At 45.3% G+C, this 13,328-nt stretch overlaps 1 long non-coding RNA gene across 1 annotated transcript in view; it reads right to left on the bottom strand.

Moving 5' to 3' along the window:
• The window catches only part of LOC102161687 (uncharacterized), a 308,192-nt gene that overhangs the window by 77,857 nt on the left and 217,007 nt on the right, over nt 1-13,328 (bottom strand). The window lies entirely within an intron of this gene.

Genomic DNA, 13,328 nt, shown 5'->3' with positions numbered 1-13,328 from the left:
ATCCGAGCCATGTCTGTGACCTACACTACAGCTCACCACAATGTCAGATCCTTAACCCACTGGGTGAGGCCAGGGATCAAACCTGCAACCTCATGTTTTCTGGTTGGATTCATTTCTGCTGCACCATGACGGGAACTCCTGAGCCCCTTTGTATATATTCCTGGCTCCTCTTCCCCCAGACACTTGCCAGTTGCTGTCCCCTCACCCTTCTGGTCTTTTATCTTTTTTTTTTTTAGGGCCACACCCCAGGCTAGGGGTCAACTTGGAGCCACATCTGCAGCCTACACCACAGCCACATGGGCAATGTTGGATCCTTAACCACTGAGTGAGTCCAGGGATTGAATGTGCATCCTCAAGGATCCCACTCAGATTCATTTCTGCTGAGCCATGACAGCAGCTCCCCACCCTTCTGGTCTTTACCGTTGCATCTAAACATTGCTACCTCCTAAAGGTCTTTTCCTGGCTCTCCCATACATCTCTTTTATATTTTCCAGAGCCCCAGGCTTCACAATTCCACATCTCAAAATCAGTGCACCACATGTGGAATTTGCCATCTCTCCCTAACACGCGTCCCTTCCTACTCACCCATCTTTGTCAGGGTTATCACTCCCAGCCTCCCAGCAAAAGGGGACCCTGATTTCCTGGTTTTCTTCCCACTTTGCCGACACTTCTTTCTCTGTCTCTTTTGTGGAATCGCCTCTGTCTCCTTGAACGTGAGTCTGCCAAGTTCTGTCCTGGCTCCTCCTCCCTTGTCATCCCCCATGGTCTCTCACAGGTAGCTCTCTCAAACGTGTATCTCCAGCCCAGATCCCTAAGGGCCCGCAAATTGTATTCATTGTTCCTCCCCTGTGCAGTGTTCTCCTCAATGGCCACCTGCACCTTCTCTGTTGACTGAGCACACCTCTAGCCACCTGGCCATCCACCACTGGAATTTGGACATCACCTCAACTCTTTCTGGTTTATTTGACCTCCTTAACATCTCAGGAGCACTTAACCTTTTTTTTTTTTTTTTTTTTTTTTTTTCTTTTTGCCTTTTCTAGGGCCGCTCCTGTGGCATATGGAGGTTCCCAGCCTAGGGGTCTAATCAGAGCTGTAGCTGCCAGCCTACGCCAGAGCCACAGCAACAGTGAGATCCGAGCTGCATCTGCAACCTACACCACAGCTCATGACAACGCCAGATCCTTAACCCACTGAGCAAGGCCAGGGATCATGGTTCCTAGTTGGATTCGTTAACCACTGAGCCATGACAGGAACTCCAGGAGCATTTACCCTTATTTCTACTCCTATTCCTCTTTCCTGCTTCCAGGCCCTCATCAGTTCTCATCTGGATCTCCAAGACACCATCTTAGTTAATACTCATAACAATCCTATTTTCCAGAAGAAAAAGCTGAACCTCGGTTCGATTAAGTAACTAGTGCTTGTGATGACAATTGTTGGTACCAGGATTTGAACCACAAATTATACTTTGCTCTGCTACTCAGAGTGTGGTCTATCTGCTTGCTACTCAAAGTATGACCCAGAGACCCACAATATCATGTCACCAGCATTTCGAGAAATGCTAACTCTCAGGGCCACCCCAGGCCTGGTGAATCTGCATTTAGGGACCTGCCAGGTGATCCAGGGAAGCCCTGCTTGTGATGCCCTGCTAGAGGTGGGCTGCTGAAAATAACAGGTGGTACAGATCACGAAACCCAATGCTCACCTTCATGTCTCTATTCTTTACTTCTCCAATGGACTCATCTGTAGTTTGAGGTGAGAATTTTTCTTTTAAGACAGAAGCACTTCTAACCAATGGCAATGCATCTTTCTAACACAGCTCAGTAGGTTTTGGGAACACACGCAAAGAGAAGTGGGGACCTGGCATCATAGCTGTGTGACCTGGAGAATGTCTGCTCACCCTAGGATGCCAGCTCTGTGCCTGGCCCAGCCTTCTGCCTATCCGAACAGGAAAAGGTATGCAGAAAGGTATTTCTGAGAGGCTGGCTCCTGTTGGCGGTGGAGGGTGGGGAGTGGGGGGACTGAAAACCTGATCCCTCAGGTCAGTTTCCTGTACGGCCTGATGGCTGAGCTGTGCTCACTTATAGTCATGAAAAATGAGGTGCAGAATCCTGAAGGCTCTTGTGCCCAGTGAGTAGTTGTAATCACAGGGCCCAAGGATTTCAAGCTCTCATTCCCTGGCTCTAGAAATGGGACCACACACATGTGATCATCTTTTGTGCTGATGAGCAAGTCCTCCTTTACAAAAACCTGGCCCTGGGCAACCTGGCCTCCCTTTCTGAGGCTGTGCACGTGGAGGAAATCATGAATGCCACCTCCTCTGCTCGTGGAGGGGAGATTTGCCTTCTCTGTTTGCACTGACATCCATAGCCTGCATTCCTCTTCTTTGATACCTTGGAACTACATCCAAAGATGCCTGTTGTCTTAGGGCTTATATAAGAAAATCCTTATCTTGGCTTTCCATTAACACAGAAGTGCTAAATGGAGATATTGATGGGTCTGTTGAGAGAACCAGAAGTTTGGGGAAAATGTGAATGAATCTCTTCTTTTAAAGGCTGGCTCAGTGAAATTTACAGTACTGAGTCCAATCCCATTAAAACAGGTTGTAAAATAAAATAAAGTTTCCATGCTGATAAGCTGCTTTTATGTGGCAGTGGCATCTCGGCATGCAGCGTATACGTGTGTGACGCTTCGGTTCCAAATCAAACTGGTGCCAAGGTACCAGATCTGCTGTCTTCACTGAGGGGTCTTCCAAGAGAAACACCCACCAACTCAATCTCTCTCTGACTAAGAGACGCTGGAGCCCTCAGATGGGGAAAAAGGCAAAGTTTAATCAAGCACAGTTTCATAAATACCTGTGACTCACTGTGAAGCCCAGGCTGCAGAAAACTGACAGCAGGAAGAGATGAGGCTGACCTAGTTTGCCAGAACAAAGATCGGATTTACTTTCTTGGTTGTTGTGAATTTTTCTTCTTTATTAAAGGAGAGGAATTTAATGAACATTAGTTCTTAAGGAAACCAGAGGCAGATAAGGGAGGGTGGAGTCAGGTCTCCTTTATCCTCTGTCTTCCCAGCCTGGCCCAGCCATCAGGCCTCAGCTGCAACCTTCAAAACCCTTATCTGTCCACTGAAGTGGCAGACTTCTTTAACCTTTGACCTAAATTGTGTTTGAACCTTCATCTTGAGGAAGCAAAGTTTTGAACATTAAGCCACTAAAGACTTCAAAAGCCTCGGGATTTACGTCCTGTTCTTTAGCACAAATCCCAATACCCTTGTCTTTGACCAGGGCATAATGTCGAACCTGCCCATCCCAGCCCAAGGAGTGATATGCTTGGTGAAGAATCAGCTTCTGGAGAGGGTGTTTATTCTCTTTGGTTGTTTGGTTGGTTTCTTATTTCCAGTCACAGAATACATGTGAACATAGCTTCAGAAAGACTTTCATTTCTGCCTCCCTGAAAGAACCGATAGGCATTTAAAAAGTAAGTCATGTCAGTCTCTTAGGATCCAAATTTAGAAAGTCCAATAGTTAAAATATCTCACAATCTCTTTAGAAGAGGTTGAATTTGAGACCACAGTGGGTATTTTAATGGGCTGCCCTCTCTATTCCCCATGAAATTCATGGGGCATTTGCACTTAACCATAAACACACCCAGATGAAGATATGCCTCAAAGAGAATATCAGAAGGACAAAGTGAGTCTGAGAGGATTAACGGCAGTATAAAACCCAGATTAAATCAAATAACCAAAGAAAAATTAGTAGAAGAACAAGAAAGGTTTTAATGTTTGTAAAAGGGCAGTGCCGACCCTAGGGCATTGATTGAAAAGGAGGGAAACCCAGTGGACTTAAATCCAAGTCCAAAACTAACTCTGATTTATATTTGTAACTCTTCTGACTTGGTCTTTAAAAAAACAATTTACATTAGTTTTATTTGTCCTGTCAGTTAAAGTAATCGAGGCTGCCAAAACACTGTCATTTCTTATAACAGATGACTCCCCCCTTCCCATGGCTGTCATATGTGTCTCAGATGCATTTGTCTTTGGAATGTTGTTCCTTTATTGCCTTTTGTGGGACCTGTCTTACTCTGGCATTTTTACTGTGGTAGACACATTGCTATATTACAGTAGGCCAAAGGTCATCTACTAAGCCATCAATTCTGAGGATGATTTTTTGGTTAATAAAATGAATTTCCTTAGCTGAGGGCTGCTTGCTGTGAGAAGGATTTATATTTGCCAGATCATATTTTCTAGAAAGCGATCAGATGCCAATCATTAAAGTGTAATTTATGATGTTCTAGCGGTTTGTCAAAAAGCCAAATTTTCCTTTTTTGAACATGCAGGTTTTGAGTACAGTGGGAAATTTGAGGTTATGTGTTAAGTGACATGATGAAGCAAATATGTGTTCTGGGAGAACATGTAACAAGTATTATTTTCCTTCTGGGTCAGAGAGAACAGAGGTGAAGTGATGGTTAAGAGCCAGAATTTGAAGCAGAAATGTGGACTAGAAAACTCTTAGCCATCAGCAGTGATCTTAGGTTAATTTTCACTTCTCTCAGCCTAGGCTTTCTCATCTGTAAAATGGGTATGACAATAGTTTCTACCTCCTAGATTTGTTTGGAGGGTGAAGTAGGATAGGCACAAAAAGTGCTTGACTCTATAAATTGTATCCATCAGGCTAGGCTGCTTATACTGCATAACAAACAGCCCCATATTCTCACAGGCTTGAAACAGCTAAGTACTTCTAATTTATGCTATGTGCCCAATATTGGTTGGCAAGGTGGGGCCTCAACTCATGACTGTCATTCAGGGATCCAGGTGATGGAGCAACCACCATCTTGGACTTTGTTGGTCACAGGCCAAGGGCAAAAGAGCTCCAAGGGTTTCATGGCAGCAGTAAAAGACTCAGCCTGGAAGTGACATACATTTCATCAGACTCATTGGTCAGAATAGTCATATGACCTCACCTACTTAGGTGAGGGGCCAGGAAGGTGTATGCTTAGGAGGTGGAGAGCTGGAAATATTGGGTGAATAGAACTAATGGCTACAAAATGGTTTATGTACATACACAAGTGTGTACACGTGTGTGGGGGCGGGGAGAGAGAAAGCACACAATTCTCTCTTTCTACAGGTGAAGCAAGGAGAATTCCTCCAGGAGATCAGTATCCAATTAAGGCATCACCATCACATGTGGGTAACGGGAAGAGCTGCAGGTAAGGGAATTCACCCCACTGAATGCCCCAGGCAATCTAAGGAAAGAAATGGGATCAAAAGGACACTTAATGCATCTGGGCCCCTTTTCTTTTCTTTTCTCTTTTTTTGTCTTTTTTTTTTCAGGGATATATCCTAGGCATATGGAGGTTCCCAGGCTAGGTGTCAAATCAGAGCTGTAGCCATCAGCCTACACCACAAGCCACAGCAATGTGGGATCCAAGCCACGTCAGCAACCTACACCACAGCTCACGGCAACGCCGGAGCCTTAACCCACTGAGCGAGGCCAGGGATCAAACCTGTGTCCTCATGGATGCTAGTCAAGTTTGTTGACCACTGAGCCACAACAGGAACTCCATGGGCCCATTTTCAAGGAAAGAGTTTCCCTAATTTTACAGAGAAGAAGCCCTACTACCATTTCTACCAGATATTCAGAGCAATAGTTTTATTTGAAACAGTCTTTTCTCTAAGTCTGTCTGGCACATGTAAAATAACTGGTGAGAAAGAGAAGGGTTTATATGGGTGACATTATACATCAGCCAAAGTGCCCCTACAGTGGCAACTGTTGGGTAACTGGGCACTCAGCTGGAGTTAAGGGGCTGGGGCAAAACCCATATCCAGTGTGACATGGGGCAAGTCACTTCAGCTCTCAGATCCTCCGTGTCCTCACTTGAGAAGCAAGGATAAGGCCTGCTCAGCAAGAGGTTAGGGTCACAGAGCACAGATGAGCTGACAGAACTTGGGGAGCACACTGTGGCCCCCTGGGCACACAATAGCACTCAGAGGTCTTCCTCCCTTCATGCACCCATTCATTCACTCCACCCTCAGGGATCCCGAGACCTCCCTCTCCACGCTCTTCAGAAAATAAACATTCCTCTCAGTTCTGTTCAGAAAATCATTTCTCAGAAGCAGTTTCCCAGGTGAATTCTAGTTGGTGGTAATTCTAGTGGGGCTGCTGGTGAAAGGCCGAGGGCCACGCTGTCAGGCTCAGGGTAGAAGCTATCCAGCTATCTGGGCTCTTCCCACCACGTCAGAGTTGCATTCCTCTGAGTTCCAGTTGTGGCTCAGTGGTAATGAACCTGCCTGGCATCCATGAGGGTGCTGGTTTGATCCCTAGCTCCGCTAGGTGGGTTAAGAATCTAGTGTTTCTGTGGCTATGCTGTAGGCTGGCAGCTGCGGCTCTGATTCAGCCCCCAGCCTGGGAACTTCCATTTGCTGAAGGTGCAGCCCTAAAAAGAAAAGCAAACAAACAAAGTTGCATTCCTGACCCAGCTGGTGGGGCAGTACCCATCAAGGGAGGCCCTGGCTAACATGGAAGGCTCCAACCTAAGACCCCGCTGCACTGTCCTACCCCCAGTGCAGGCCACAGGGCCTCTTCCGGCATGGCAAACTTTCCCCCAAAAGCGGAGGGTCTCCTAGAACCAGGCGCTTGGCAGAAAGAGCCTTGGGTGGAAGTTAGCTAGACCTGGGTTCTGGTCCTTCCTCCTTCAATCACTTAACCTCTCTGGTCCTCATTTTTCTTTTGTGCAAAATGTGGGATCTGTATTCTGTTAGAGGTTTTCAAACTCCCTCCACCTCGTCTTCAGAGCCAAGGGGAAATTCTTCTATCCTCAAGATAAAACAAATGCCAGCAGAGCTTCACCTTCTGACTTCATGCAGATTCTCACTCTGTGCAAAGCTTCCTCGGCTCCTGATGTCCTTTGAATTGGCTTCTGGTGCCAGAAAGCCTGAGAACACTCCCCTCTTTACACAGAGACTTACAAGCCTCTATTAGGATGTGAGGGGGCTCAGCTCGTACCTTAATCCATTGTGTCTTTTGGGGGAATTAACCAGCTTGCCTGCAGCCACCTCTGCAGAACTTAGGGAATGGACTATAGACAGAAAAGGTCAGTTTAGAGAGAAACAGCTGGCCGGCTGCTCCTTGGAAACCTGGGTCAGGGGCAGGATGACAACAGCTGCCTCAGAGTCTCAGTGTCAGGATCATGTCAAGAAGGCCTCAAGGACCAGAGATCTATGAGAGAGGAGGTCTCTGGCGATGTCCACCCACCACAATGTTGCCTGAAGCCAGCCCTTTCCTCCCCAGTAGCCCTACAGCAGTTATTTGAGGTCCCTGAATGTAACTCCTTATGAGGTAGAAGCAAAGCCAAATAAGTGTTGTCTAATGGAGCAACACCCCTAATAAGCAGGGAGCAGGTGGCATCAGTAAATACCACATTTGATGTCTTCTGAGCAGGAACTGTCACCTCTACTCTCCACTGCAATGTCCCCTCTTCTTTGCTTTCCTCCGAGAAGCAGCCTGTGGAGGTGGCATCCAGGTGGGAGCCACATGGAACAGCTAATGTTCTTGAACCCTTAACTATGGGAAGCCCTGGGCTTTAGTAAAACATTAGCAAGCCTCTGAGCAGGGTGAGGGGTTGTGACCCTTCCTTTACCTAACATCTCTAGATGAGAAAACAGTGTTAGATGTTATGAATTAAGAAAGTTCACACAGAGCCAACATTTAAACCTCACATGAGTCTGACTCTAATTCTCTAATTCTCATACCTTTTTTTTTTTTTTTTTGGTTTTTAGGACCACACCCGTGACATATGGAGGTTCCCAGGCTAGGGTCGGATCAGAGCAACAGCTGCCGACCTACACGCAGTCCCAGCAACGCAGGATCCGAGCCACGCATGTCTGCAACCTACACCACAGCTCACGGCAACGCCAGATTGTTAACCCACTGAGCAAGGCCAGGGATCGAACCTGCAACCTCATGGTTCCGAGTCAGATTCGTTAACCGCTGTGCCACAACGGGACCTCTGACTCTCATGCTTTTTTAAAAAAACTCTCTTCTTTCCCTTTTGCCCTCTCTCCATCTTCCCAATTTAGTCACTGCTAGGGAAAAAATTAACTTAAGGAAAAGAGTATATAGAAAAATGGACTTTCTGTTTTATCACTGAATTGCCATATGTATGTGCTCATGTATTTTCCCTAGGTTCTCTAATGCCTGCAGAGAAAAAGCCCAACCTCTTAAATCTCATTTCCCAAGATCTTTACAATCTGATGCCACATCCTTTCCAGACTTATTTGGTGGCCACTGCATCACCAAGTGCAGTGCCAGCTATCTGACTTCTTGCTACTTCCCAAACACGACATGAGCCGTCATGCTTCTGTGCCTTTTCTCTGCTGTGCCTTTTGCCTGGAATTCCCTTTTCTCATTCATTTGTTGATTCCACATATATTGAGCTCCTACTAGGTGCCAGGCTCTGGAGCCACAAAGGTGAATAAATCCAGGTTTCTAATCTCAAAACCTGCTTCCAGTCTGGTGGGATTCACAGATGACAGGAAATTGTAATAGAGTGTGGTGGGCACATTATAGCAGCTCACGGGGGAGATTTGACTCCGATTTTGAGGCTGGGGAGGGAGGTGCTGGGACTGATATGTGTCAGGGGGCTTCTCAAAGGAAGTGATGCATCAGTTAGGACCTGAGGAATGGTGGAGGGAAGAGGTTTTCCTAGATATACAGGAAGGAATGAGAGAATGAGTGAACATACGAAACAGATTTAAATTTAAGAAAGTGGATTGGAGTTCCCGTCGTGGCGCAGTGGTTAACGAATCCGACTAGGAACCATGAGGGTTGCGGGTTCGGTCCCTGCCCTTGCTCAGTGGGTTAACGATCCGGCGTTGCCGTGAGCTGTGGTGTAGGTTGCAGACGCGGCTCGGATCCCGCGTTGCTGTGGCTCTGGCGTAGGCCGGTGGCTACAGCTCCGATTGGACCCCTAGCCTGGGAACCTCCATATGCCGCGGGAGCGGCCCAAGAAATACCAACAACACAACAACAACAACAACAACAACAACAAAAAAAAAAAAAGAAAGTGGATTAAGTGAGAAGAGGTGGGAGAAATGATAGATGAGGCTGGAAGGGGCTTTGGGGTGACAGAGGAGTTTAGACCCATAACTTGAGTAAATGGAGCACCACTGATGGATTTTTCTACATAAGCAGGGAAATGACAATCAGAGTTGCAATTTTGGTTAAATCAATTTGGAAATAGTTAGAGCAAATGTCACCAACTTAAATATTTCCAAGACTTTGAGCAAAGCTGGCCAAAGGTAAGAAAACACATAGGAAAATTCTTCACATCCTCACAGAAATATATTTTCTCCCATTTTCTTAGAGGCTTAGAACCCTATTGTATTATCTTTCATTTTTCCATTTTTAATAGACACGATCAATGAAAGAAAGAACATTTCACTTTTCTCTTAGCTAGAAGAGTTAGAGTAAACAGGTGGGCAAGAGGCAATGCTTTAACTATTCCGTGAGGGTGAGCACATCGGGTAGGGTTTGCAGTGAACTCTGGTGAGCAGACAGACCCCATCTAAAGGGTGCTGACTCCACTCATGTCTGGGGGCTGTTCCCAGGCAAGCATGTAGCCAGATCAAGACCTCTGCTTTTCCAAAGAAATCTTAAAATTCACATTTTAATATAAAAATATACTGATTTTAAATATTGGCCAAAAAAGTCAGGCAGGTCATCTAGGATTGCCAGATTTAGCAAATAAAAGTACAGGGCACCTGGTTAAATTGGAATTTCAGATAAACAATGAATAATTTTTAGTCTCAGCATATTGTATGAGACATACTTAGATTAAAATATGATGTTTAACTGAAATCAAAGTTAACTGGGCGTCAAACACCACCCCCCCACAGATGACATCAGGAGCCTGAGCTTCCAGTTGGCACTCTGCCGTCCAGATCAGAGGTTCTAGGCTATCTGCCACCTCTTTGTAGCCAATAAATTCATGTCATCATCTTTATTGTGCTGATAAAGTATGCTATAAAATTCATAGATGATAACCTATCACACGTAATATACTGTTAATTAACATAAGCCATAATTATAAGATTAAGAAGAAATAAAAGAAAATTATTTCAACTGACAATGGTTTTGGCAGCATGACCCTAATGATTGTCTAGCAAGACATTTGAGAGTTGTCTGGGACATGTGACCTCCCAGGTATTGCAGGCTGTCTAACTTCCCTGTATGACTGCCCCATGATCTTTGACTCAACCAAAAATTCTGCTCCCCACTCCACATTTCCAAAATGCCCCCTAGGTGAGGCGCTGCCCCCAGCAATAAACACCAGCTAGAGAAAGAGTTGGCAGTAGGTGAAGAAAAGGCAAAGAAAGGTATATGAAGTTGGGAGACCAGTTAGGAAGCAGCTGCTTTTATCTGTGGGATGAAAGTCTAAAAACCAGTAGGAAGGGGGGTGTAGGAAAGGCGTGAAGTGGAGCCATTCAAATAGGCAGGAAGTATGGGGTAGGAGGATGAATTCCATTTACCGAGTTTAAGATTTCTGTGGGAGGCCTAAGAGGAGCTGTCTTCTATGTCATGGAATCTGTGAATGTGGTACCCAGAGGTCTGGGATGGACATTGAACTTTAGAAATGAGCAGCACATCATCTTTATGTTCTGGAAGTCATGGGGCTGGATGAGGCTCCTCACTGGGAGACTGCAGAGTAGGAGGTGATGTGGTCCTTAGACACAGCCCTGGAGAACATCAACCTTTAGGAGATGTCCAGCCTCCATTGTGGAGGTGTGAAGGAATTTCCAGAAAGAGAGAAATCCAGGAGAAAATGGCCTAATAGAGGGCATGGGAGGAGAGGTAAGTGTGGCCAACTCTGCAAAGAGAAGACTAATTCTATAGAGAGAGACAGAGGGACAAACAAGATAAGAGTTGAATACTAGGAGTCCCCGTTGTGGCTCAGCGGGTTAAGAATCTGACTAGTATCTATGAGGATGCGGGTTTGATCCCTGGCCTTGTTCAGTGGGTTAAGGATCCTCTGTTGCTGTGACTGTGGTATAGGCCGGCAGCTGCAGCCCTGATAGCTGGGAACCTCCATATGCCATGGGGGTGGCCCTAAAAAGCAATAAATAAATAAATAAATAAATAAATAAATAAATAAAAGAGTTGAACACTGTGCAAGCAGTAGATCCTTGGTGGCCAGAGTGACTGCAGTTTCAGTGCAGTGCTGGGCATGGAAAAGTATTTAGGGTTGATAAGGAAATGTAGACAAGACATGCAGACCCCTCTTTCAAGTGTCCTGGTTATGAAGGAGTATGAGTCCTATTCAGCTTTTAAGGCTCTTCTCATTTGAAGGGTCTGAAATTTCCCTAACTTTCTGCATCCCTTAGGATGCTTTTGCTGGTTAATAATAAACAGCTGAATTCAAACTGCTTTAAAATGTAAAATCCAGTGGTGACTTTAGCCTACTGAAAAAAGTCCAGGGTGGACTTTAGGCATGGTTTGATCAGGTCTTTGGATCCAATTCTCTCAGTTCTTTCCTTTGTGTGCTGATGTGCCCTTTGGCTTCCCTATTTTATTTAGTTATTTAACAAATATTTATTAGACACCTGCTGCATGCCAGGCACTGTCCTAGGCCCTTGGAATATATTAGTAAACAAAACTGATTAAGTATTTCTGCCCTTGTGGAACATACATTCAAATGGGGGAAGACACACATTTGAAAATACATATATATGTGCATATATACACCCCATTTATAAGTGTAGACAGGTACATGTATATATGTACATATATATGCACACATATGTAAGTCATACAGCACATTAAATGATGATGAAATCTGTGGAAAAAAGGAAACATTGTGCAGGATGAAGAGGATTGGGAGTGTAGGAAGGGATGGGCAGTAGTTTTTATAATGTGGTCAGGGAAGACTTCACCAGGAAGATGGCATTGACACAAAGCCGTGAGGTTGTGGGAAAGTGAGACATGTGATAGCTTGGGGAAGACTATCCCAGGCAGAAGAAGCAAACAGCACCAAGGTCCAGAGCAGGAGCACTGCCAGCATGTTTGAACAACATCCAGCATGGCTGGAATGGAATGAGCAAAGGATTAGCAGTCAGAGACTGAATCATGGCAGTAACAGAGGACCAGGTTGTGTGGGTCCACTTTGGCTTTTCATCTGCAGGGTTTTGAGTTAAAGAGTAAATGATCCAACTCAGGTTTAAGAGGATCTCTCCAGCTGCTGCATTGAAAGTAGATTGCAAGGGAGCAAGAGTGGAATCTGGAAAACCATTTAAGTCCTCTTCTAGTAATCCAGGCAAGAGATGATAGTGGCTGGACCAGCATGGTGGCTGTAGGGGTAATGAGACATGGTGGAACTGTAGGGCATGAATATAGGGCTAGCAGAAGTTCCTGGCAGGTTGGATGGAGGAGGTGATAGAAGAGTCAAGGATGACTCCCAGATTTTTGCTGAAAGTGTCATGCTATGAGATGGGGAAGCTGTGGGTAGAGCAGGTATGGGGAGGAACATCCAGTCTTGGGTTCGGGACATGCTGAGTTTCAGAAGTCCATCAACATCCAGGTGTAGATGTTGTGTGGGCAGAGGGATCTGAGTCTGCAATTGGGGGAGGAGTCTAGACAGGCGAGATGTTTTTCAGCATTGTTAGCATACAGATGATATTTAAAGACATAAGATTGGATGAATCACCAAGGAAGCAAGCATAAGTGGAGAAGACCAGGGATTAGCTATAGGTGCCTCAAAACTAAGAGGGACACTAGGAAGACTTGTGATAGAAAGGAAATTGAAGGAAGGGGAGACTCTGGCTGGACCAGCTTAGGTTCCTCGAACCAGTCCCTATAGGCAATGAAAATAATAAACTTGAAAAGGGTCTTGGATTATGCTTAGTGGCTGACAAGAAGACTTGTCCCTGGAACCTAAATGGGGTCGATCACTTACAGTCCCATCCAAAGGGGAAATTAAATATTAGGATGCAACCAGTAAAGTGAATCTAGCATCCTCCCACACAGCCCCCAGGGGAAATTGATCATTTCTTCTCATGTAGCCTCAAAGCCTTTCATTCAGATGGATAATCTGACACTTGCTATTTTGCTACACAGCTGGCTTTCTGTTTACCGATTTCTTCTCAGATTCTTAGCTTCTTGAAAAGGAACTCTTACTCATCTTTGAACCCCAGAGCTAGTGACTGGCAACTATTTGTGGAAATGAGTTCAATGTGAACATGTAAAGTGTGTAGATTTTTGGTCTTTCTCTGGGGCCTCCTGGGTCATCTGAGGCTTTAACATTGAAAGGAAAAAAATCTAAAATCCTTATAATAGTTTG

The sequence above is a fragment of the Sus scrofa genome, chromosome 1, assembly GCF_054392235.1.
Source record: "Sus scrofa isolate SSC_HxYL_T2T_F1_AM1 chromosome 1, Sscrofa_HxYL_maternal_Yorkshire_Landrace_v2.0, whole genome shotgun sequence".
Taxonomy (NCBI): domain Eukaryota; kingdom Metazoa; phylum Chordata; class Mammalia; order Artiodactyla; family Suidae; genus Sus; species Sus scrofa.
The sequence above is the reverse complement of the archived record's forward strand: the minus strand, read 5'-3'. Positions and strand labels throughout refer to the sequence as shown.